The sequence below is a fragment of the Amblyomma maculatum genome, chromosome 11 (assembly GCF_055883805.1).
Source record: "Amblyomma maculatum isolate TAMU_Amacu chromosome 11, ASM5588380v1, whole genome shotgun sequence".
NCBI classification, from domain to species: domain Eukaryota; kingdom Metazoa; phylum Arthropoda; class Arachnida; order Ixodida; family Ixodidae; genus Amblyomma; species Amblyomma maculatum.
In genome coordinates this window covers 14185528-14207810 of record NC_139354.1, presented here as the reverse complement: position 1 = coordinate 14207810, position 22283 = coordinate 14185528, and the positions used below count along the sequence as shown (strand labels likewise).

At 45.4% G+C, this 22283-nt stretch overlaps 1 protein-coding gene and 1 long non-coding RNA gene across 3 annotated transcripts in view; one reads left to right on the top strand and one right to left on the bottom strand.

Annotated features, from left to right (window-relative positions):
* Positions 1–22283, bottom strand: part of Ptp10D (Protein tyrosine phosphatase 10D) — a 183640-nt gene that overhangs the window by 81390 nt on the left and 79967 nt on the right. The window lies entirely within an intron of this gene.
* On the top strand, positions 1504–12590 carry LOC146172897 (uncharacterized). 2 transcript variants are annotated; one of them, XR_014702384.1, is made up of 3 exons: positions 1504–2598; positions 2677–2752; positions 12385–12590. It is a non-coding gene; the product is annotated as an uncharacterized LOC146172897 (long non-coding RNA). The 2 variants fall into 2 exon arrangements; XR_014702383.1 differs by lacking the exon at positions 12385–12590 and adding an exon at positions 3840–4853.

Sequence of the window (22283 nt, the reverse complement as noted above, 5' to 3'; positions counted from 1 at the left end):
GGAAATCCCTTAGGTTTGAGTGTGAATCAGGCAAAGAAGATGAATTGCAGAAAGAAAGAAAGAAAGAAAGAAAGAAAGAAAGAAAGAAAGAAAGAAAGAAAGAAAGAAAGAAAGAAAGAAAGAAAGAAAGAAAGAAAGAAAGAAAGATCCTGTGTTAACAACAAGGCGGGAACCACAAAGCTTGTGTGCTTTGTTTGAATTCATTAAGGTAAAGGAGTCGAAAATGAGGCTAGTAGACGCAAACTGAGTTGCGGTAGCTTGTTGCCAGAATCAAAAGCCGAGTACTGCCCTTGGCAGCCAGGAACACAGTTCAAGACAGAAGACACGACACTATCTCGTACACGAGAGCAGCTTCGCTAAGCAGAAGTGATCTTCTAGTGACTGTCATAGAAACGTTACTTTGAGTAAATGAACGGCACTGCAACTTGGAAGTTCGGGGCGCTGTTCATGAAGTTTAGTCAGTGTGCTGTAGCCGCTGACAAAAAATATATATATATATATATATATATATATATATATATATATATATATATATTTCAGGGAATAGGCCATGTTTCTGTCGTGCGTATGTATGAAACTATATAAAATATAAGAAAAATGCGTCTATGTAAGCACAAAGACGGACAATTATGACTCAGAGGCAACATGTCTGCGAATCATTGTGCAGCACATGTTAGCAACAGGGGTGAATGTTTCACGAGACAGCGAATTCACGTCGACAACCACGCAGCAGAATTCGTAAAGCGAAAGGCAATAGCTTCGACTTGGTGCAGCCTTACCACTATTCCAAGAACTTCCTGACCAAAAATGAAACGAATGGAACTGCACAGCTTAAAAGCACGTTAAAAAGAATATCACGCCCGGGTGAATGCTTATTGCGGAATGATTTTTCGCGAAACGAAATAAACTCGCTTCACAGATAGAAAGTTAGAGCGGCGACTAACCCTAATAAGAGTAACCCCATCTTTGAAATAAGCCTATCTCTAAAATTTATTAATCCGGTAGATTCATACACTGTCCTCTCAGGTCGCATTAAACATGCACTGCTATGTACTCCTCATGTAAAGCCCTCCCCGAAGGGCCCTGGAGGTATTTGAAATAAATAAATAAAACAAAAAATATTTAAGACAGCGCGCAATTAGCGAAAACTTGACACGTATAATTTTTTTGCACAGTAACGGGATGTCATGGGACAAGCAACACAGAAGTCAGGATTAATGTCGTCCAAAAGTGACCTTTTTTTTTTTTTTTCAACCTGCGCTGAATACTGAGTTTACAGGCATATTCGCGTTCGCCTCCGTCGAAATTCTAGCGTACCAACAAATCAGCCTGCGACGGAACCCTCCCACTCGTCAACCACATCTGCCGGAAGAAAGAAGAGAAGCCGGAGTTCGGGGTGCGGTTTCCTCTGGGAGGCTTGACCCTCGGTGCCACCGGAAGTGTATTCACTGCCGAGTGTCGCGTCCGCTTCCGCCCTTCCCACCATGCACGTTCCGCCGTAGTCGCACGGTATTTCTCTCTGCCCTCCTGCCCCCCGTGCGTTTGTATACATGCATAGTACATGCTACTGCGCACTTTGTTTTCGTCGTCGTACGCAGTGAGAGCCGCTGACTGCCATTACGCTTATTCAGCAGGGCACACGCGCTTAGCACGTTGCGGCGATAGATCCGCGGGTAATTTGCGTCCGGCAGTGGCTTTGCAAGATGCATATATTGGCGGAGACACGGACGAAGTAGGGGAAGGAGCCCGATGCCTATGCCAAATTTTTATTGCGATAGCAATACTGCGCCAGGTTTCGGTCCGTCGCGTCGTCCTGGGAAGGGCCACGTTTCACCTTGAACTGCCGCGAAGAAGAAGAAGAAGAAGAAGAAGAAGAGGAAGAGGAGGAAGAAGAAGAAGAAGAAGAGGAGGAAGAAGAGGAGGAAGAAGAAGAGGAAGAAGAAGAAGAAGAAGAAGAAGAAGAAGAACGTTCGAGTCACCGGCAGCTGATGCTTTTGCTCCACATTCGGTTCAGCAGCATTGAACCCTTCTCATTTACATGCGGGCTGGTAGCTTACGCTCTCGCGTCATGCACTTAAAGGATGTGCTTAAGTGTCCCCAATAATGTAGCACAAGCTTACACTGATAGGGCGTGATAGAGGAATAATGTAGCAGGCAAAAGAAGCTTCCGTCGTTGCTATCGCAATTCAACTAAGGTTAACCAGAGTTAAACCACAACAATTTTTTTTCCAAGCACGATTCGGAAAGATTGAGTAAAGAGCAGACACTCGGCGAAATCTGGCACCGGGAAATGACGCATGACTGATAACGTTAGTTGCAGCTCCTGCAAATAGATGGCACAACCAGCAGTGGTTGCGCGCACGTGCTGTAGAGAAAGGATTCGGTAAAGAGCGGACACTCGACAAAATCGAGTCCCAGGAAATGACGCATGACTGATAACTTTAGTTCAGCATCCCCAAATTCACGGCGCCACTAGCACTGATCACGAGCGCGGCGCGCAGGGCAGTGCCGTCTACGCGGGCTGAGTGTTTGTTCGTGAAGACAGACTGCGTATTCTACGGCTTTCGAAGTGGAACTACTGCAATTTAGGACGGCAAGGTGAGAAACGTTATTTTGCCGAAAAACGCTGCATTTCAGCAATTTAGGCTGACCGCACCGGCTTCTTGAATTGCGCAGCTCGTGAACAGGCACCGGTGCGCACGTCATGGGCCAGCAAGTTCGTGATATCTCGCCAGCTTCCAGCAAAGGCAAGGTGAGAGAAGTTTTCTGCTTGCAAACTACGCTGCATTTCAAGCAGTTTAGCTCAGCACTCTGATTGGCGCGGTTGTGAAGGGAAGACCTATGTGCTCAGTTATGGCGCAACAAGGGCTCGCCGGTTGATGCGCGTTTAGATAAGAGCGAACCCACGCCTGACGCTCTTTGTTTGGGTTGCCTAGCCGTTAGTTTTGCGTGGTTTCGCGTTGAGTTTGTGGCCTTCACCAGTGCACAATCTTTTTTAGACGGTATGTGTTGGCCGGGTGAAATCTGAACATCGAGAGAGTAGGCTAACGTGTTAAAGACGAGCGTTCTCGCGTAGTACTTACGGGACCGTTATTGTTAAGGCGGCAGGGAAAAGGGCAACGTACAGAAAGCTGGAAAACTAGTAATTCGTGTGTCGAAGATTGTCCTCTGCGACGAAAAACCCGCATTGCACACGCGAATCAAGGGCATGTGCCTAAAAAAAAAAAGCTATAGAAAAGGAAATGCCGAGGCGTTTTTAAACAGCTTGATACTAAAGAAATGGCGCGCCGATAATTCCGTCTTACAAGGTATTCAGCGCAACAGACAAACATAAAGAGGACGCCACGGGCAAAGCGCCCGTGGTGTCCTCTTCCTTGTGTGTGTCTGTGTTGAGTCTGTAATTATGTCTGACAATCAACCAGCTCAGTAGTAAACTCTCTTAAAGATAATTCCGTCCTCTCCGTATATGAAAATATGCATTCCACCCGCGCATTTATTTTCAATGCTCCTAACGCACACTATGAACACCTGGCTGCTAGCACCTGTGTTGTTGCCGCCCGTGTATCAGATATTTTTATCGAATAAAATGCGTAGTCGGCTGTCCATGCAGCTTTTAAAACCAAAGATTAACATCGGGAAATGGCGCAATGCTTGGACATTACTGGTAGGATCTTCGCCGTGTAGTCTGATTTCTGTATTTTAAGTGGGTACGCACGCGAGGTTCCATAAATCATATTGACCATGTTCGCAATTTCATTCCCTTACAGCTTTCACGTTTCTTCTGTTCACACAGTTTCGGTAAAATGTGTATCACGATGACAAATACTTAAATTTTCCAGCTGATGTCAGGATGCGGCAGTCCTTGCTGTGTACCCTGGTCAAACAATTGCAGCATACGTGCAAGATGTCCCGAGCAATATTCCACATTCCACGAGTCAATAGGTTTGAACTTTCACTTTCGGTTTGCCATTTCACGTGACTTAATATGCGCATCAAGTATTTTGCAACGGCGTAAATGTTAATCAACCTGAAAAATGTGTTAATATACATGAAATAAATGTCACTCATGCTTACAGAAATATTATTATCAGTGCATATTTTAACATTCCAACAAATTGACCATGTGATAACATTGCATGCATTGATAACATTGCATGATAACATTTGGTTGGTTTAAATTATTTACCTATCCCAAGAGACACACGCGAGCATAATAGAGGGACCATTTTTATATTGTATTGTTGTGCACTGTGGCTATGAATTTAACGGGTGCTAGTTATATTTTCCTCGTAAAATGAATGCAAGGCACTTTGTAACAGGAGTCTGAATATTTTCCAGCTTATTTCGGGCTTACTTCATATTTGTGTTAAAAAACTTTTAAAACTGCCTGAAAAACATAATGCTGAGGATGAAAGACGTGATCGTGTGCTGGAATTTCGCTGTCAAGATCGTACTCGAAAGCACATGGTGGTGTGAGGCAGGGGTCCACACTTGAGCTCAAAACAGTGTTGTCCTGTGGAATAATGCCCAAGACGACTCGAAGTGTATTTGCTTGAAATCTGTGTCCAAAATAATGTACAAGGAACTCTAAGGGAGCCGCGAGTGTATTGTGAGCTTTGCATATGTCTGTTTTGTTATGTATCATTTGCCATACTTTGTATATCTGCGTGTCATGCTACATACCTATGTATTGTTTCTTGCCTTGTGTAATAATTTTGTCACTTTTTTGTAATGTACACGTCGGCTGATGTATCCTAAGTTTTGCCTGTATCCCTGGTTGATTTTATGCACAAAATGGCGACAGAATTGTGTCGGTTTTTATTTTGTATGAAGCAAAATAAATGTTCATTTCACAAAGCACCTGGAATCTTTTCTGCAATACTGTTGTTTAGAAGCTTTGACGCAGCTGTGTTGATTGCCAGTAAGCAGCAATTGTAGCCTAATTTTATATTTCAACACGGAAATAAATCGAAAAACAACACAACACCATACAGAACACAAATGCGCCCACATGGCGCGGCAGCGCTTGCTAGCATTCAGACTGTGCGCTTTAACCGAAAGCGGATGTGCGTCAAGCATCAGCCGCTTGGTACCAGACATGGCAGTAATTGAATTACAGTAATAAAATTACTGTAATTTAAATACTTTTTTTGGTAATTTGTAATGTAATGAATTACTTTTTCGGCTTGGTAATTTAGTAATGTGGTGAATTACTTTTTGGTAGTAATTTCGCAGCAAAGTAATTAATTCCTCTCGAAATTACTTTTACTAAAGTGCGCCATCACTTCTTCAATAGACAACAAAGTAGAGTGCGCGAAAGCAGGAACGACGTGCTGCAATCCGAAGCCAGCGTAACGGATTGGCAAAAGGTGACAGAATTGAGCAGAACTATAGTCAACTAGAATACTCTGGAGAACAAGTTGTTTTGTTTAATAACTTTACTTAGTTTTTGCATTTATGGAAACTAGAAAGTAATTTCAAAGTAATTTAATTACTCAGTCGAAGTAATTGTAATGTAATTTCATTACTTTTGGCGAGCAGTAATGAGTAATGCAATTTAATTACTTTTCTGCGATTTTTAGCGAAGTAATTTGTAATGTAATTTAATTCCTTTTCAAAAGTAATTTTGCCATGTATGCTTGGTACGCTACAGCGAATTAAGCCGCTGGGCCCTATGGAAGTGTCCGCTCTTTACCAAATCCTTTCTGTATGCGTGTGCCGCTGGCGCAGACCAAAGCAGACTGCGGAAGGGAGTGGCCGCCTACGCGTGCGAGCGTGTTTATTCATGAAGACAGACCGTGTATTTTTTACGGCTCTTATAGAAAAGGAAACGCTCAGGACTTTCTCAAAACATTGGTACCCAAGAAGTGGCGCGCGGATAATTCCGTCCTTTCATTTTCTGAAAACATGCCTTCCACCTGCGCATTTATTTTCAGTGCTCCTAGCACACTATTAATGTGACTGGCAGGTAATCAATACATGTGTTGTTGCCCTACGTGCATGAAACATATTTATCGAATAAAACGCGTAGTCGGCTGTCAATGCAGCTTTTCGAAACCAAAGATTAAGGTTGGTAAATGGAGCAATACTTGGTAATTACTAGTATGTAGCTTGGTATGAGTATTTTACGAGGGTTAATTCCACGGAAGGTTCGGTAAATCATAATGACCCTGTTAGTAATTTTATTCTATTACAGCTTTCTTCCGTTTCGCCTGTTTATACAGTTGCGGTAAAGGTGTATCACGATAACAAATACTTCTACTGTAAATTTTCCAGCTGGTGTCAGGAACCATTTTAATATTGAAATTTTTGTGCATTGTGGCTATGAAGTCTAAATTTAAAGTGCGCTAGTTACATTTCCATCGTGAAATGCTTGCAAGGTGAGTTTTTAACGGGGGTCTGGATGTTTTCCAGTTTATTCCGGGCTTACAGCATATTTGTGTTCAGAAACTTTTCAAACTTTCTGAAGAAGGTAATGCTGAGAATGAAAGATGTGACCCAGTGCTGAAATTTTGCTGGCAAGGTCGTACCAAGAAGCACGTGACGGTGTGAAGAGGGAGTGTGTATTTAAGCTAAAAGCAACGTTATCCCCTAAAGAATAATGCCAAAAAACGACTTGTTTATTTGCTTGAAATGTGTGTTTAAAATAAAATACAGGGTACCCTTTCTGGGAGCCGCGAACGTACTGTGGACGTTGTAATGTATAATGTCTGTTTTCTTACACATCATTTGCCAAACTTTGTAAATTTGCCATGCTACGCTTCTTTACCTGCGTATTGTTTCTTACCTTGTGTCATAGTTTTGTCACTTTTTGTAATGTACACGTCAGCTGATGTATCCTGGGTTTTATCTATTTCCAGGTTGATTTTATGCCCCACGTAGTGAGAGAATTGTACGGTGTAGTTTCTATATGAATCAAAATAAGCGTTCATTTTACAAAGCCCCTGGAGTTTCTTCTGCAATAGTGCTGTTCGGCAAAGGCCGTGACGCAGCTGCGTTGATGGCCATTCAGCAGAAATCGTAACCTAATATTATTTCTCAACGCTGAAAATAAATGAAAAAAAAAAAATGGCACACCGTACAGAACATAAATAATGGGCCAAAATGGCGGGGCAGAACGGCAGCGCTTGCTACCATTGCCAGCCAGGGAGCAGCGCATACCAGCATTCAAACCGCGCGCCTTAAACAGAAAGCAGGAGTGATGCTTGAAGCACCGGCCGCTTGGCGCGCTGCACTCAATTTGGCCTTACAATTTGGCCCTACAAATTTGGGCTACAAAAAGCAATTTAACAATGAAGATGACGCATGTACTGTATGTGGTAACTCTAGTGAAACAATTGACCATATTATACTCGAATGTAATGGTATCCATCAGGAAGTTGATGCAGGCGCAGTCACTGTTCCTGAAGCTCTGGGGTTTAGAGATACCAGTGGCCGGGTGAATAAACCGGCGGTGGAAACTATCAAAAAACGACTGGAAGATTGGTGGCAGAGAAGTGACATAATGTTAGTAATGTAGAAACAAAAATTTAATAAATAGAATGATGGTTTAGTTAACCAATCTAAAACAATAATTAAGATATAGGTAGAAAAATGAGCATAATAGCTACTGCTACTACCCCGTTTCAAAGGGGACGCTCCTATATTCCATCCATCCATCCACCCTATTGGACCCTATCACTGGACCCTATTGGAGAGTCCGCTCTTCACCCAATTCTTTCTCTATGGTTCGATCGCTGCCCTGTGTCGTCGTGAGACGTCGTGCTGGATCATTTTACTTCCGCTGGGCTGTTAGCAACAGCAACGCATGATTCTCTGATTCCGAACAGGACTTCGCGTGGATGAAATTCGTACAAGTGTGAGGCCTTTCCACTGCTGCTGCTATCTTTGCCAGTTGTTTCCACTTGCCCGACTAATTACACCGATAAAGTGTATGAAGGGTTGTAGCCTCGAAAGAGGGCAGCATCGAAGAGATATGAAGCAAGTACGATTTGCATGTTCTAGTAACGAATTTACACGGAATAATTTAAGCTACAGTACTGCTCATCTCTATTTATACTTACGTTAACTCGAGGCAATTCCCCCCCCCCCCCCCCCCGTATGATTGCTTTTTCACAACTCGATTGCAGCACCGAATCATAAAAAAAAATAAGTGCTCGCAAGTGAAGAAATAAAAAAAAAAACACGCCACCCTTACCTCTCCATCAAATTCAAAATAGTGAAAACCAACTAAATCAAAACTACCTACCTATCCAGCGAGAAAAAAGTAAACTGGGGGCTGGATCGTTTTTAACGAAATCCCGATTCAGCGAAGCGTGCATGCCAATTATATCCCAGGCTGTGCCCATACGAGGCGAAAAAAAAAAAAAACAGTGAAAAGGGGGAGGGGGGGGGGATATTTGGCCGGTGGACGGTCATCCGGCTAGAGCGATTACGCGATAATCTTGGCACTTGTCGTTTTTGTCGCACTCCGACGTGTGATGAAGTTTATGTCCCGAAGGCAAGAAACGTCACACGCATCTGCCGTAGTCGGCACTCGGTTCAGTGAGCGGGTGATCGAATCGTATCGTCGGGTGCGCGAAAAACATGCCCGTAGGAAAGCGTTAAGTGTATCACGTTTCTGGTCGTCCGGAGGCTTCTTTGCAGTGAGTAGCTTTTCCACAAGTTGCGAGACCGCGACGTCTGGTGTCACTTTTATGATACGCAGTTAATCTAGTCTGGTAAAAGTCTTGCGGTCTAGTTAGGTTTAGAAGGAAGTAGGACGTCAGCTCATGATGGTTCAAGGGCATCGATAACACGAATGCCGAGTATAACATCCACGCTATAGTTTTATTTATATAACATTGTATATTAGTTATATTTTTATATACGATCGAAGAAAAGTTGGGTCAGAAAGATGCGCTGTGTTGAGTTTTATTGCACGTAGAAAGAGTGTAAAGGTTAACGAAAGCTCTTATAAGGTGAAAAGCAGTTCAGGCCGGTTTGACTCATCTCCTCCTGTTAGTATTGTAGTGTTTTTGCGTTCTCGTTTATCCTGTCGTAGTAGCAGCACAAATGTTCTCTATAATATACATGCAAAGTATATCTGCCGTGTGCATACTCCATTGACATGAATCAGTTTGCAGCTAGAATTACCCGCTGCACCCAGGATAGTTAATTGTCTAAATATTTAAAGAAGAAATTTTAGATCCTTTTAGATCGCTTTATGCGTAGTCTTAGAATTGTAAATTTTTCTAGCGTCCCACAACTAAGGACCCAAGGAGGACTAGTAGGGCCGCCTATACTGTTGATAAGCCTCAGTCATCACTTTTTCCCCCTAAGAGATGCGACTAATTCTTTGTTTCCTCTATTGCCTCACTTACACTATTCACTTAACCGTACACAAGCACCTCTACCCAATCGGTAATCACGCGGGTATTGATTACAAACGTAATAATTAGCCACTCGATCACTCCTGTCAGTCAGTAGTCACCGCTTGCTCCCTCCATATATGGTTCATTCATTTCTTCTCGCTTGAGCTGACTCATCTATTAACGACTCACCCTCTCGCTCTTCCGGCTACTCAACAAAAGTTACTCGCTGGATCATTCACCTCTCATAATCGGTCACTTACTCTGTAACCTCATCCACAGACCCAATTGCTCGCTCATTTACTCCCCCGCAGTCTCAGACAAAGCGGCAGCTGTCTCGCATACAAACGGGACACGGCGCACGAAATAAGAGCGCGCATCGCTGACTGCAACGTTCGCGAGACGGGCGACAACGGGCCCAGCGCACGACGAGCACGTCACACCGCGACGCGTCACGACCGAGCGTGCCGCCGCCGACAGGGCAAGCCGCACGCTCGGCCTCGATCAGGCACGGAAACGAAGCCGCAACGACGTTGCGTCAAATGAGAAGGGCGCGAGACACCCGACTGGGAGACCGGCCATACCGCCGCCATTTCACCTGGTTTTAAGTGGGCCATTCGACTGGAGACGCCCGCGTATCCGGCCCTGTCTCATGCTTCCGCTCCACAGAGGGTGCCAGGCAAAATTGAAAAAGAAGCAGAACGGGCGGAGCCCTATTTGCTTCACTCTCGGATGAAGGCAAATACCGTGTGCCGGGCCTGCGTAGGCGGAGGTCGAGGAGACGGCAACTCGGTAGATCTTCCGCCACTTTGTTATCGCTAAAGACAACGCCCTAGATAAGATGTGCGTGCGTGCGTGGAAGGACGCTTTTATTGTATAGTTAACGGCCGCGTAGTTTGTCATTTCAGCGCCACAACACATTTCTGTGTAGTGGTTACCGTGATACGGGTAGACAAACGGAAACATCAATGATGTCATTATCTCGGGAACGCATTATCCTTCCTGAAAAACAGGAATAAACCACGGTTATGTCCACTTCCTTGCGGATCAGAGTTGACACAGCCGAAGTGTCATCAGTAAGAACGTTTTGTGTGTGCACTGATTAAGCAAACATGATAACCACTGGCATTTCCCTGCAAGACCTCGAGACACACTTTTGAGATTAGGCCCCTCCGGGGTGGCGCAGTGGTTACGGCGCTCGACCACTATTCCCAAGGATGCGGGATCGAATCCTGGCCTCGGCGTCCGCTTTTTGATGGAGGTGAAAAGCAAGGCGCCCGTGTGCTGTGCGATGTCAGTGCATGTTAAAGAACCCCAGGTGGTCGAAGTTTCCGGAGTTCTCCATTACGGCGTCTCTCATAGCCTGAGTCGCTTTGGGACGTTAAACCCCACAAACCAAACCAAACTTTTGAGATTAGCTAATGCATCAGTTGTTGCTGCTCTACACATGTAAGATCATCCCTTCTCCTTTACAGTAGAAGGTGCACTATAAGTCATCAAGGGTAACTAATTGGACAGCTAATCCGTGGTCATGGCATCCACGGTACAAGCCTGTGCGGCCTAGGCGGGTAACCCTTAAAGAAAAAACTATCTGAAAGCACTTAGATAGCTATTACATGCGCTAAGGCGAAAACCGTTTGCGACTGTTTGCACGCCTATATGAAATTATTTTAGTAATTTGGTGTCTTCTCATTATTACTAAATACAAGACACTAATTAGATATTATTTAAGATGTTTCTTCATTCTTGTGAAGAATGACACGGCTTGAATTATTCTGTTTAATTGAACGTTGTAGGTTCCTGTACTGTATTGTGTATTGTAGGCTGTATTGTCTATAACGTCGACACTGACGAGGACCAGACTGCCCTTCAGCGTGAGCTCTATCCTACTCACCGTGCAATCCAAGCCCGTCGCATGGGAAAGGGGCGCTCTTGTATCGTCGCCTTGCAACGCCCACTGACTCCCCCAGCTCGCCTATTCTGTTATGGCGGCATTCTACACCCTCGACCATATAAACCGAGTGTTGCCTACTGTTACAGGTGTTTCCTACATGGCCATATGCATTGGTTCTGCCCTTTTACAACACCAGACAAGCTATTCCAAAAGAAACAGTATCTTACCGGTGCTGAAGGGTATGACGTATCATTTCACACACAGGAACAATGTGTTTAATGTGAATGCCTTTGTAGGCTCACGGTGAAAATCTCACGTCGGCGAGAGTTGTCCGCGATATGTGTCAGCAAGATTCTGCAAGTGACAGATACTGCGTATTTGCCTTCCTGTAAACCAATTGTAGAACGCCGGTGAACTTTGTTAACAGAACACTGACTGTGTTCGAAAAGGGGTGCGCGATGTACCGCGCACAGGCTTTCGGATTTCTCCACTGCAGATTATTCAGTGCTCTCGGAACGAGCTCTATGAAGCATCGCTTAAAATTCTGAGGGCTGTCTGCTGTCGGCGCCGAGATGGACAGCTTGACGCGAACGGAAGGCACAAAAAATTTAACGCTAAAGTTGCTGGATACAATTTCACAAAAGCTGCTTACCGGTCAATACTATCAGGTTCGGCAGTTAATAGTCTTCAGCAAGCAAGGGAGTCTTAAATGAACTAAAGTGGTGTTTGTAGCACTGACACGAAATGCAATGTTTTTGCAAAGCGACCACATTGGCGAAGTCAGATAGGAAGTGTCATAAAGGAAAAAAAGGTTAGAAGGACAGCTTAGCTGTAGTGACTATGAGCGTGGAATCTGAACACATGACCTAAGAGTGGCACTTCATTGGCTGCCAGTAGAGATCCGGCTTAATTTTTTATTAGTTTTTTTTTGTTGTTGTTGTTGCCTTTGAGAAAGACGAAAATCGTGGCAGACTTCTTGAAACGGCCAGCATGTGCCCGGTCTACTTGACGCAGCAAAACGTTATTCATGTTATTCATTTTTCACCCCGTCTCCAGTGGCATCAGCTTTATATTGTTGTTTCTTTTATCTTTTTTATTTCTTGCGATGGTTTTCTAAAGTTAAGGGTACTTTCTCACCAGAATGCACAGATTGCGACCAAAAAGCAGACTTTTACCACATGGCATGGGCTTCCCAAGAAAACCCAACGTGGGCGGAGTGGGAGGTGGCCCTGTCCAGCTCCGACCATTCGGCAGAAAGGACCTTGCTGGCGAAAGCTCGGGCAGCGACATCGGCCAAAGGAGTTCCGGACTGAGGACCCGACCAACCCTGCCCTTAACTCACAACTTACGTAACCCAAATAAATGTTTTACTACTACTACTACTACTACTACTACTACTACTACTACTACTACTACTACTACTACTACTACTACTACTACTACTACTACTACTACTACTACTACTACTACTACTACTACTACTACTACTACTACTACTACTACTACTACTACTACTACTACTACTACTACTACTACTACTACTACTACTACTACTACTACTACTACTACTACTACTACTACTACTACTACTACTACTACTACTACTACTACTACTACTACTACTACTACTACTACTACTACTACTACTACTACTACTACTACTACTACTACTACTACTACTACTACTACTACTACTACTACTACTACTACTACTACTACTACTACTACTACTACTACTACTACTACTACTACTACTACTACTACTACTACTACTACTACTACTACTACTACTACTACTACTACTACTACTACTACTACTACTACTACTACTACTACTACTACTACTACTACTACTACTACTACTACTACTACTACTACTACTACTACTACTACTACTACTACTACTACTACTACTACTACTACTACTACTACTACTACTACTACTACTACTACTACTACTACTACTACTACTACTACTACTACTACTACTACTACTACTACTACTACTACTACTACTACTACTACTACTACTACTACTACTACTACTACTACTACTACTACTACTACTACTACTACTACTACTACTACTACTACTACTACTACTACTACTACTACTACTACTACTACTACTACTACTACTACTACTACTACTACTACTACTACTACTACTACTACTACTACTACTACTACTACTACTACTACTACTACTACTACTACTACTACTACTACTACTACTACTACTACTACTACTACTACTACTACTACTACTACTACTACTACTACTACTACTACTACTACTACTACTACTACTACTACTACTACTACTACTACTACTACTACTACTACTACTACTACTACTACTACTACTACTACTACTACTACTACTACTACTACTACTACTACTACTACTACTACTAGAATTAAGGCCACTGATCTTAATTTTAGCCTCGCGCAAGATGGGCATTTAAAGCGATACCGCAGCTATCTTTGCTCGTGAGGTTAAGGACAGAGTAATGTGTATGAAGGTCGTATATCTGGTTTGGTGAGGAAAACATCAAAACCGCTAATCATTTTCTTAGATAAAGTTACACAATTTTCAGATCAATGCGGTAATTAGATAGTGCATGAGTTATCCCAGATCTGCACATTTAAGTCAATTCCTTTGCTCGTACGCAGGTACACGTGTAAATCGCACAGTTGAAAGTGCTAATTAAAATAGCTCCCATTTCGAATCTCCTTTTGACTAGGCTAAGTCCAGCGACTATGCAGTTTCAAGGGTTTTCAGCATCATTTTCTTCACAGCGAAAAAGATCATCTGACCAGGAGTCAGCTACTGAAATGTCCACACGATTTCCTGGTGACACACACTAGCTGTATAGCTCGTCGTATTAGCCACCTCGTGATTCCCCATTCACGAAGAAGCCGCCGTTAATCTACTTCCTCGGCATTTTTCATTTCTTCAAGCTGCACTTTCTCCTCTTTCGTATTTTTCATTGTTTGCCATTTTTCACACTCCTTGTGCACTTTTTTGTTTTGCTTTCACACTTTCCAGCTCTCTTTCGCACGGGGTGATATTGAGAATTCCGGGCCATCATCGCGCGTCACTGGAGACGCAGAAGCGCACGAAATCGTGACGGATGAGCTTCCCGCCAGGGAGATTGACTGACGCAACCGCCGTGAGTGGAATGTGAGCAAGAGAGCCCGGATATACCGTGGTCCCGTTACCTATTACGTCATTACTCGGCAAGAAGTGTATTATACAGGGTCAAGAAGGGCGTGGCTGGACTGTCATATTTTTCAACTCAGGAAAAAAAAGAAAAGAACGCCTGCCGGTTGAACGGCCGCCTAGTGTGTCATCATCGAAAACTCCCACGTTCACTTCCGGTTGAGACACAGAGTTCCAGTAAGGAGCAGTGGTTTCCGGCAGGCACATGACAGGAAAGTTTATGCCGACCAGGTCGCGCCAATCAGTCTCCTGAAATTCCTTCAGATATGTGTGGGTACGCGCGCATGATCCATCGCTAGAAGCAGCAATGAAATGAATTTGCTCCCGAGTCCAGGCAACCCGAAGACTTTTGCTATCGATTGTAAATAGGTGGCCGTGGCCACAAGGGACACACGAAGCGGGAGTGTGGGTGCTGCCATCTATACACTGACCAATGTGATAGAAGTTTGTGCGCTGACGGGGTGGCGGTAGGAAGTGGTGCACTTAAATCGTGGTTTCTTATTCAAGCAGGAAGAAGACCAACGTGATGTCTTTCTTACTGCAAGATCCCAACGTTCCTGTAGAATCCTTGTGACGTACCCTCTCGCAATGGATCTTAATCGACTTTTCACTGCTGACAGGCGTCAATAAATTATTAGAGGCAAAGCGCACCGTATAATTTGCAGTGCACAACGTGGAAAGCTCAATAACTCACCTGGTTTTCAATTTAATTCGAAGTATGAAAATAAAAAAATAAATAATGAGCAATGCCACTCTTCTGAATCCGAATTTGTTCCCTTGTAAACTTCACGAAAACAAAAGGCACGAGACGTCTGCTCATGACAGCGATGTGCAATAGAAGAAACAATAGGGAAAAAAGAAAACATCACACGTGCGGCTGACTTGGGCGCTACGGCTGTAAGGAATGTAACGCGCAAACCGTCCACTTTCCGAAAACGCACTGCATCGAAAAGAACCGAATGCGACAATGTTCTGTTTTATCTAAGCGCCTGCTATGTTTTCCTAGTAAACATGAGAAAATATACTCAACCCAGCGTGTTCGCCAATACAAAGACAGATCGGGAGTCTGGTCAAGACAGCCGCCTAGAAGTAGACGGTGAACAAGAAATAGAACACCCCGCCGTTACTGACTGAACAGTTCAGCAATGAGAATTCCCCCGCTTAAAGAACGCGGTCCCGCTCGCTCGACATTTTTGCGCAGCTGACTTCAATAGCATTTTATTCTGGTTACGGCTGCTGCTGTTTAGCACTTGGCCGAAGTATTTTTCCTTGAAAATGAGCAAAAATAGTGCGAAAAGCAGGTTGTCATTCGTACCTTAAAATTGATTAGGACTGATAAGTGATTTATTTCCTACAGAAGTCTACTGGTAGCATGACAGAGTGTTGGGGGATGGGGTTGAAAAGTTTGAGCATCTGTAAGGTGGCCGGAGAGTTACTTGAAGATCCGTGGACGATCCAGGTCTTACTGTTGCAGTGACTGCAATCGGAATAATAGTAATGACTAATGAAAGGAACTGCACAAGAATGCTGAATTGGGCGAGTTGGTGTGTGTTTCCTTCTTTTTTTGTCTTTGTCTTCTTTGCGCTACGTTTCCTAAAATGCCAATGACTAATGATTATTATGGCGATAAAACCATCAGTAAAGTTATTTACACTGCCCAACCATGGTCGTGTAGTCATTAGCTAGGTGCCCAAGGGCACGGAATTCCGGCCGCGGCGGCCACTTTTCGATGGAGGCGAAAAGCTAGGCGCCCGTGTGCTGTGCAATGTCAGGGCACGTTAAAGATGCCCCAGGTGGTCGAAATTTCCGCAGTCCTCCACTACGGCGTCTCTAATAGCCAGAGTCGCTTTGAGTCGTTAAACTCCAAAAACCAAAAACAATTTTCTACACAGTGTTGGCTTTATACTGATCCAGTATCAGTGCTCTGAGTAGTATGAACGTTATCCTGCGAGCATGTCTATCACCGTTGCATCCGAGCGATACACCTAAAACACGCTACAAACGGCGCAAAGTGCAAAAAAGACTTGAACGAGTACGAAATGCTGCTTCGTCTGACTGTCGCAACCTGGCGCGCACGACGTTCCTTCACACCTCGCCTTCGAAATGTGGCAAGAGAGAGAAAGAGAGAAAATAGGTTCCGGTTTCCTGGCCTCCGCTTTGTTTTCGCTCTATCCTCCCCACTTCCGCATGTCCGGGCGGCCATTTCCGCACGCACGACACGGGTAGTTGCACCTAAAACACCGCCACATCTGCTACGACCCATGTACAGCTCATCCCGTCCCATGACCATTTCTCGCTCGTCGGTCCGATTGTCTCGCATGTGGGAAAGCAACCGACCGCTTTGTTTTCCGGGCTCAGTAGTTGCTCTAGCCTGCCGCTGTTCTTTGTTCACGCCGTGTTTGTAGATGGGGAGGATACTTGAGCCCCATATAATTACTCGGCAGGTTGGACTCGCTGAAGGCACAGTTTGTAACGAAGTGGAGCTGCGTTGAGTGGAGCGGTAGACCTTCTTCCTTGCTTGCCCTTGTTTCTGCGTTGAATCCCTTGACAGATCCGCTTAATTGGACACATGCGTGCGCACGCACACACGCACACACGCACACACGCACACGCACACACACACACACACACACACACACACACACACACACACACACACACACACACACACACACACACACACACACACACACATATATATATATATATATATATATATATATATATATATATATATATATATATATATATATATATATCATAGCAGAGCCGCGAAACGTTATTCTTTAAAACGTCCTAACGGATGATCTCGAGACGCACCGTACACATGCTGATATTGTAACGAGCACTCACTCCCACGTCGTTGTGGTTTTACAACGATAAATGTATAGACTAGCTATGCGAAGGCAAGCAATTCTGCCTAAGTGGGATGCTCCTGTCCCAGGGTATGGAGTTCTTGTGACCAACTCCTGAGTCCCGAATTGGTATCGCTTTTCTGGATCGGTCCACTCTGCGACACCGCAGGATCACGGTTAACTTGCGGTCCTGATAACTTGCACATCCAGTGTCCGTTCCTCGCTTATTACCACTAATGAAGGGGAGTCAAACATCCACTTCAATCACGAGATGGGCGTCTTATTCCTTCGGATATGCAACAATAACCCTACGCTGCTATTCTGCGAGGTGAGTACGGCAACATTATCCCTTTCAATTGGTCCAGAACAACAAGGATGCGAATTCGTCGAAGAAAACAGCACATAGCGCACTCCAACCTCGTTCTTCAAGCGGCAGCTATAACGCGTCGTAACTACGTAACGTGTAAATGTAATAGGCGTCAATCAAGCATGAAGTGCTATCAGGTAAAGAACGTTGCTAGACGCATTAATTTTCTGCAGCGTTCGACATCGCTTATAACTCCCGCGCCGTTACGACCGCCGGATTCGATTGATGACTGTCTGCTGTACATTCTCGAGGCATGGCTGTTCTATACGTTTCCTGTGTGTACAGAATCCTACTTCCCGAGTTTCTTTTCGATATATGCAAAATACTCGAGAATTGAAACGGTGTGCCGCATTAGACAGACTTGTAATTTTCAGTTCTTTGGGTGTCCATGCATGATTTTACAGGCCCACACCCACACATAAAGAACGCACAAGGCAGCTACTAAGCCAGGATAACGGCACGTTCTGCCATAGTGCACGGTCGAGCGGCTCCGTGTTTCTTCTCGACCTATACGGGTTCATACATTTCTTTCACTGCCCAAATCAACTCAGGAATGGCTCGAGAAAAACGTGCAGAGGAAAACGAACCCGGCGAAGAGCGATCTGGAAGGCTAATGCCTTTTAAATGTCGAAAATACGAGGGTGCACACACTCCTAATAGCGGCTTCAGGCGTGTGACTGTATTTGAGGCGTCTTTCAATATTCAGTGTGAACTACGAATATATATAACTCGCTTGAAAGCTCCATCATAAACAAAAAGGAATCACAGCAAGCACAGGGCTTCAGGTTGTTGTTAAACAAGTGCCCGCTAGGAAATTTCTCCTAGCTTACAATGATGATGCTGGCCAAGACGGGGCTTTAAATGATCGGTGATAACTTGAGCGGTGATGACTTCGAAGTCGGGCGCACTTTAGCTTAGAGTTAAGTTTAAGTGTACCGTGCCTGCAGTAATGTGGCGCCTGAAAATCAGGCATCGAATTCATTAAATTGCTCGAAAATTAGGCCACGCCGCTCGTCCGACACGGGAGGGACCTACGGCGATAAAAACAGACTCTTTTCGTGACGGAATGATTTTGCTTCTCTTGTCTCCGGTTTCCCCAAGCATCGTTCCGGAATCTTCACACAACTATACAGACAGAATAGTATCCAGGAACAGGCTCTAACTACTCCGGAAATACGACCTACACTGCGCTTATAGCTCGGTGCTTTTATAGTCGTGCCTATACATTAAACGTGACGAACAACAGAAGGTTCCGGGAGACGATTCCTCGCAGTAAAAGGAGAGAACGACTACCGTGCGCGTATATACCGTGCTTTTCACTGAAATGCCAAGTGGGGCGCGCCATGCTTGTATGAAAAGGAGGCTGTGCGGGTATTTCGTCATACGCAACTGCGACCATTCTGCTGCCTGACCCGCGTTCCTCCCCCCTTCTACTCACGCTTCTAATGACTTTTTCCTCGTTGTATGGCTGAAAGACACACACAACGAATCGCGTGAGAGCTCTCCTGCGTTTGAAAACAAGCGCACCGAGTCCTGACCCATAAAGGCCTCTCATGGCACACTTAGCGAACAAACAAGGTAGATATACAGCTAGTTTTCGGGGATAGACATCATCTTACGGTCTGAAACGACATAAAACGAGGCTGCGGCTACGGCTTGACTCGAGCCCATTGTTCTTCGCGCCTGAGCAGAAGCCACGAGAAACTGTTAGGCGCAGCACACGATCTCCCCTTGCGTGTCTTTGTACGGGCACAACACACTTCAAATAAAGCTGAAACGGAGATCAGCAGGAGTGGCGTCAGAAAACAGGCGGCGCTGCGTGCAAGTTTTTCTTTGGCGTTCGCAGACGACGCGTGGGTAGCAGACGACGAACAAGATAACTTTGGGGAGAACAATGGCGGCGCTCTGTGGACGGAGGTATGCCGAGAGTTGCTTCAACGGCGGCGTGAGTGTGCCTGCTTCGCTGATCTCATTTCCCGCGCGTTTTTGTACCAGGCTTCGCTACCGAGTTGCTGCCGTCGCTACCCCGAGGCAGCGGTCGCCTTTTTGCAGACGCCGTGCCGCGTTCCTCAGCCAGCGATTCCAGCGTTTGCGTCTACTCGTGAGAAAAGAAAAGAAACGCGCAATTGGCTGTCCGGAAGGCAGGAATAATGCTGAGAGTGGCGTAGCCATAAACAAGGCGCCTTTTTTTTTTTTTATGCTGTATCTCTGCTTCGCGCATGCATGGTTTTAAGGCCACATCTGGACTCGGCGAATTCCCAGTCTCGAGGAGTCGCTATAAGTGCATTCCTACAGACCGTTAGATGTGCGCCTCGATATGGATGCAGCGCCATCTGTGTGGCTTCACTTGCAGCTGCCAACAGTCGTGTCGGTTGGAAGGATGGTGGACGACAAGTAGAAAGATTACTTTTATGTAGAAGGGTAGAGAAAAGAAAGAGTGATCGAAATGTTAAAGTAGTTCACGAATTAATAGCAACATTCAAGATGTAGAGGAAACAAAAGAAAATTACGAGGGTTCAACGCTGATGAACCAAATATTGAGCGAAAACATTAGCTACGGGTGAGCGAGCGTTCTTCTTCTCTTTTTTTCTTCCTCAGCCCACATATAAAGCCCCGCTTTAATCAGCCCATGTGAACGTGCCTTAGTGGCCTATAGGGGTAACGTGCTGATTCTGACATAACCGTCCCATGTGAAACGAGAGATCCAAGTTGGCAGCTCCTGCCAGCCCACGTGTTGGTTGGTTGGCTGTACAACTTTTAATTCCATCGGAAACGGGGAGTCGTGCGCCCGCGGATTAGAGGCTGGCAGGTAGCCCTTGGCTTCTTGCGGCCTCTTCCGCCAGATGGACGGTGCGGTGCTGGATCGCAGGGTCCGCGCTTCGCAGCAGGGTATCCCAGGCTTCTCTACTTGTAATATCTTGCCCTATCCCTGGAGATTGTGGGCACTCCCAAATTATGTGGTCGAGGGTCCCTCTCGCCCCACAGTGTTTGCAGAGATCATTGTCCCTAAAGTCTGGTAGCGCGTGAAACGCCCAGACCGGGTTCATGAACGTATTAGTTTGTAGCCGCCTCCACGCGACATCTTCTCTATTATTTAGTCTAACACCTGGCAGGGGTACCAGTCTACGTCCCAATTTATAATGGTCGATGATTTCCCCGTAATTTTGCAGACGCTCGTCGTATGCCCAGTGTTCCGTGGAGTGTGACGTCACAGCGTCACGTGGGTAAGACGTAACTGCGGCCGGGTCACGCGAAGGCTTGTATGTGCGAGTAGTATTGCTTGCGTAATAAAAACAACTCGAACATGGTGGTAACTGCCCCGTTTCGAAGGGGATGCTCTTATAGTTCATCCAGCCTCCCTAGACGCGTAGACTGCGTACACCGCCTCCAGTTGCAGTGATCAAGAGCGGCTGCTTCTTGGCAAAGCGCTGCACGTGCACCGACTCCGACTTCCGCTTTCCCGGCAAGCGTGAGTGGCACCTCAGCGTGCGTGCAGCGCAGCCCTCTTCCAGTCGCAGCCAGGGACGTCGCCTCGTGGGCCACGGCGGGGGCGGTGCAAATAACAAACAGCGCCGTGACGATGAACTGCACTTCCCGCTGTGCGTACAGCGGCGCGCGAAGTGCTTACTACTCGCGCACGCGCAGACGACAGCGTGCTTCCCACGCCTGGCTTTTTGGAGCGTGACTCAACGCCGGTGCCAGAGAGGAGGAGACAGGGTTTGGTTAGCTCACTGTGCTTGGCACCGGTGAGTCGGGCCTGCTCGTATATTCCTTACCTAGAATGTATTTCGTTTGAAAAGTGTAGTAAAAATATCCACGCTTGGGATAGGTGATATGACAACGTAGTTGAATGGCTTACAAAGCATATCCTTTCATATTGCGCGTTGAGTAGAGAAGAGAGAGGGGAGGGGGGGGGGTGAACAGATACCATGCATCTTCTCATACTTATAGCCATAATTTTCAAACTTTCCGTCTAATTTCCTGGTTCTTTTTGCCATAAAGGTTTAACGGTACACTGACAAGCTGTTATATTTGACTTCACACTGTCGTTATCTTTACCGCTACCAGGCGAAGAGCAGCGAGTCAAATCCCCCTTCACCGAAATAACAACAAAGGGTAACGGAACAAGTAACGGCTGCTCAACCCAATGCGTACCATACTCCTGAAGGAAACGCAGCACGCACGCACGCACACAACCCGCCTTAAAGGTTGAGGTACTAGCATGAACATATTTCTCAACATTACTGACGAGATGCTTCTTCACAGCGGACGCGACATTTTCGAGAGATCCCGTGTGTTTATGCATGACACCTGTCGTAAAGAATCAGAGAAGCTTTGTTGTTGTTTTTTTCGCTGCATGCACCGTCGGGGCCATGCCTTCACAGCAGACTTTCAAAAAGCAGAGCCAGCGAAAATACACGCGCTTGAAAGAACAGCACATACCCGAAAACATGCACGAACGCACGTATGCGTCGACGAACGCCAAATAATTCCGCATAAGACCTCTTCAAAACGTACATAGACACCCGCACGCGCACACACGTGTTCCCTTGGTCCTGGAACAAGAATCGCTGCATACCGAGTACATACA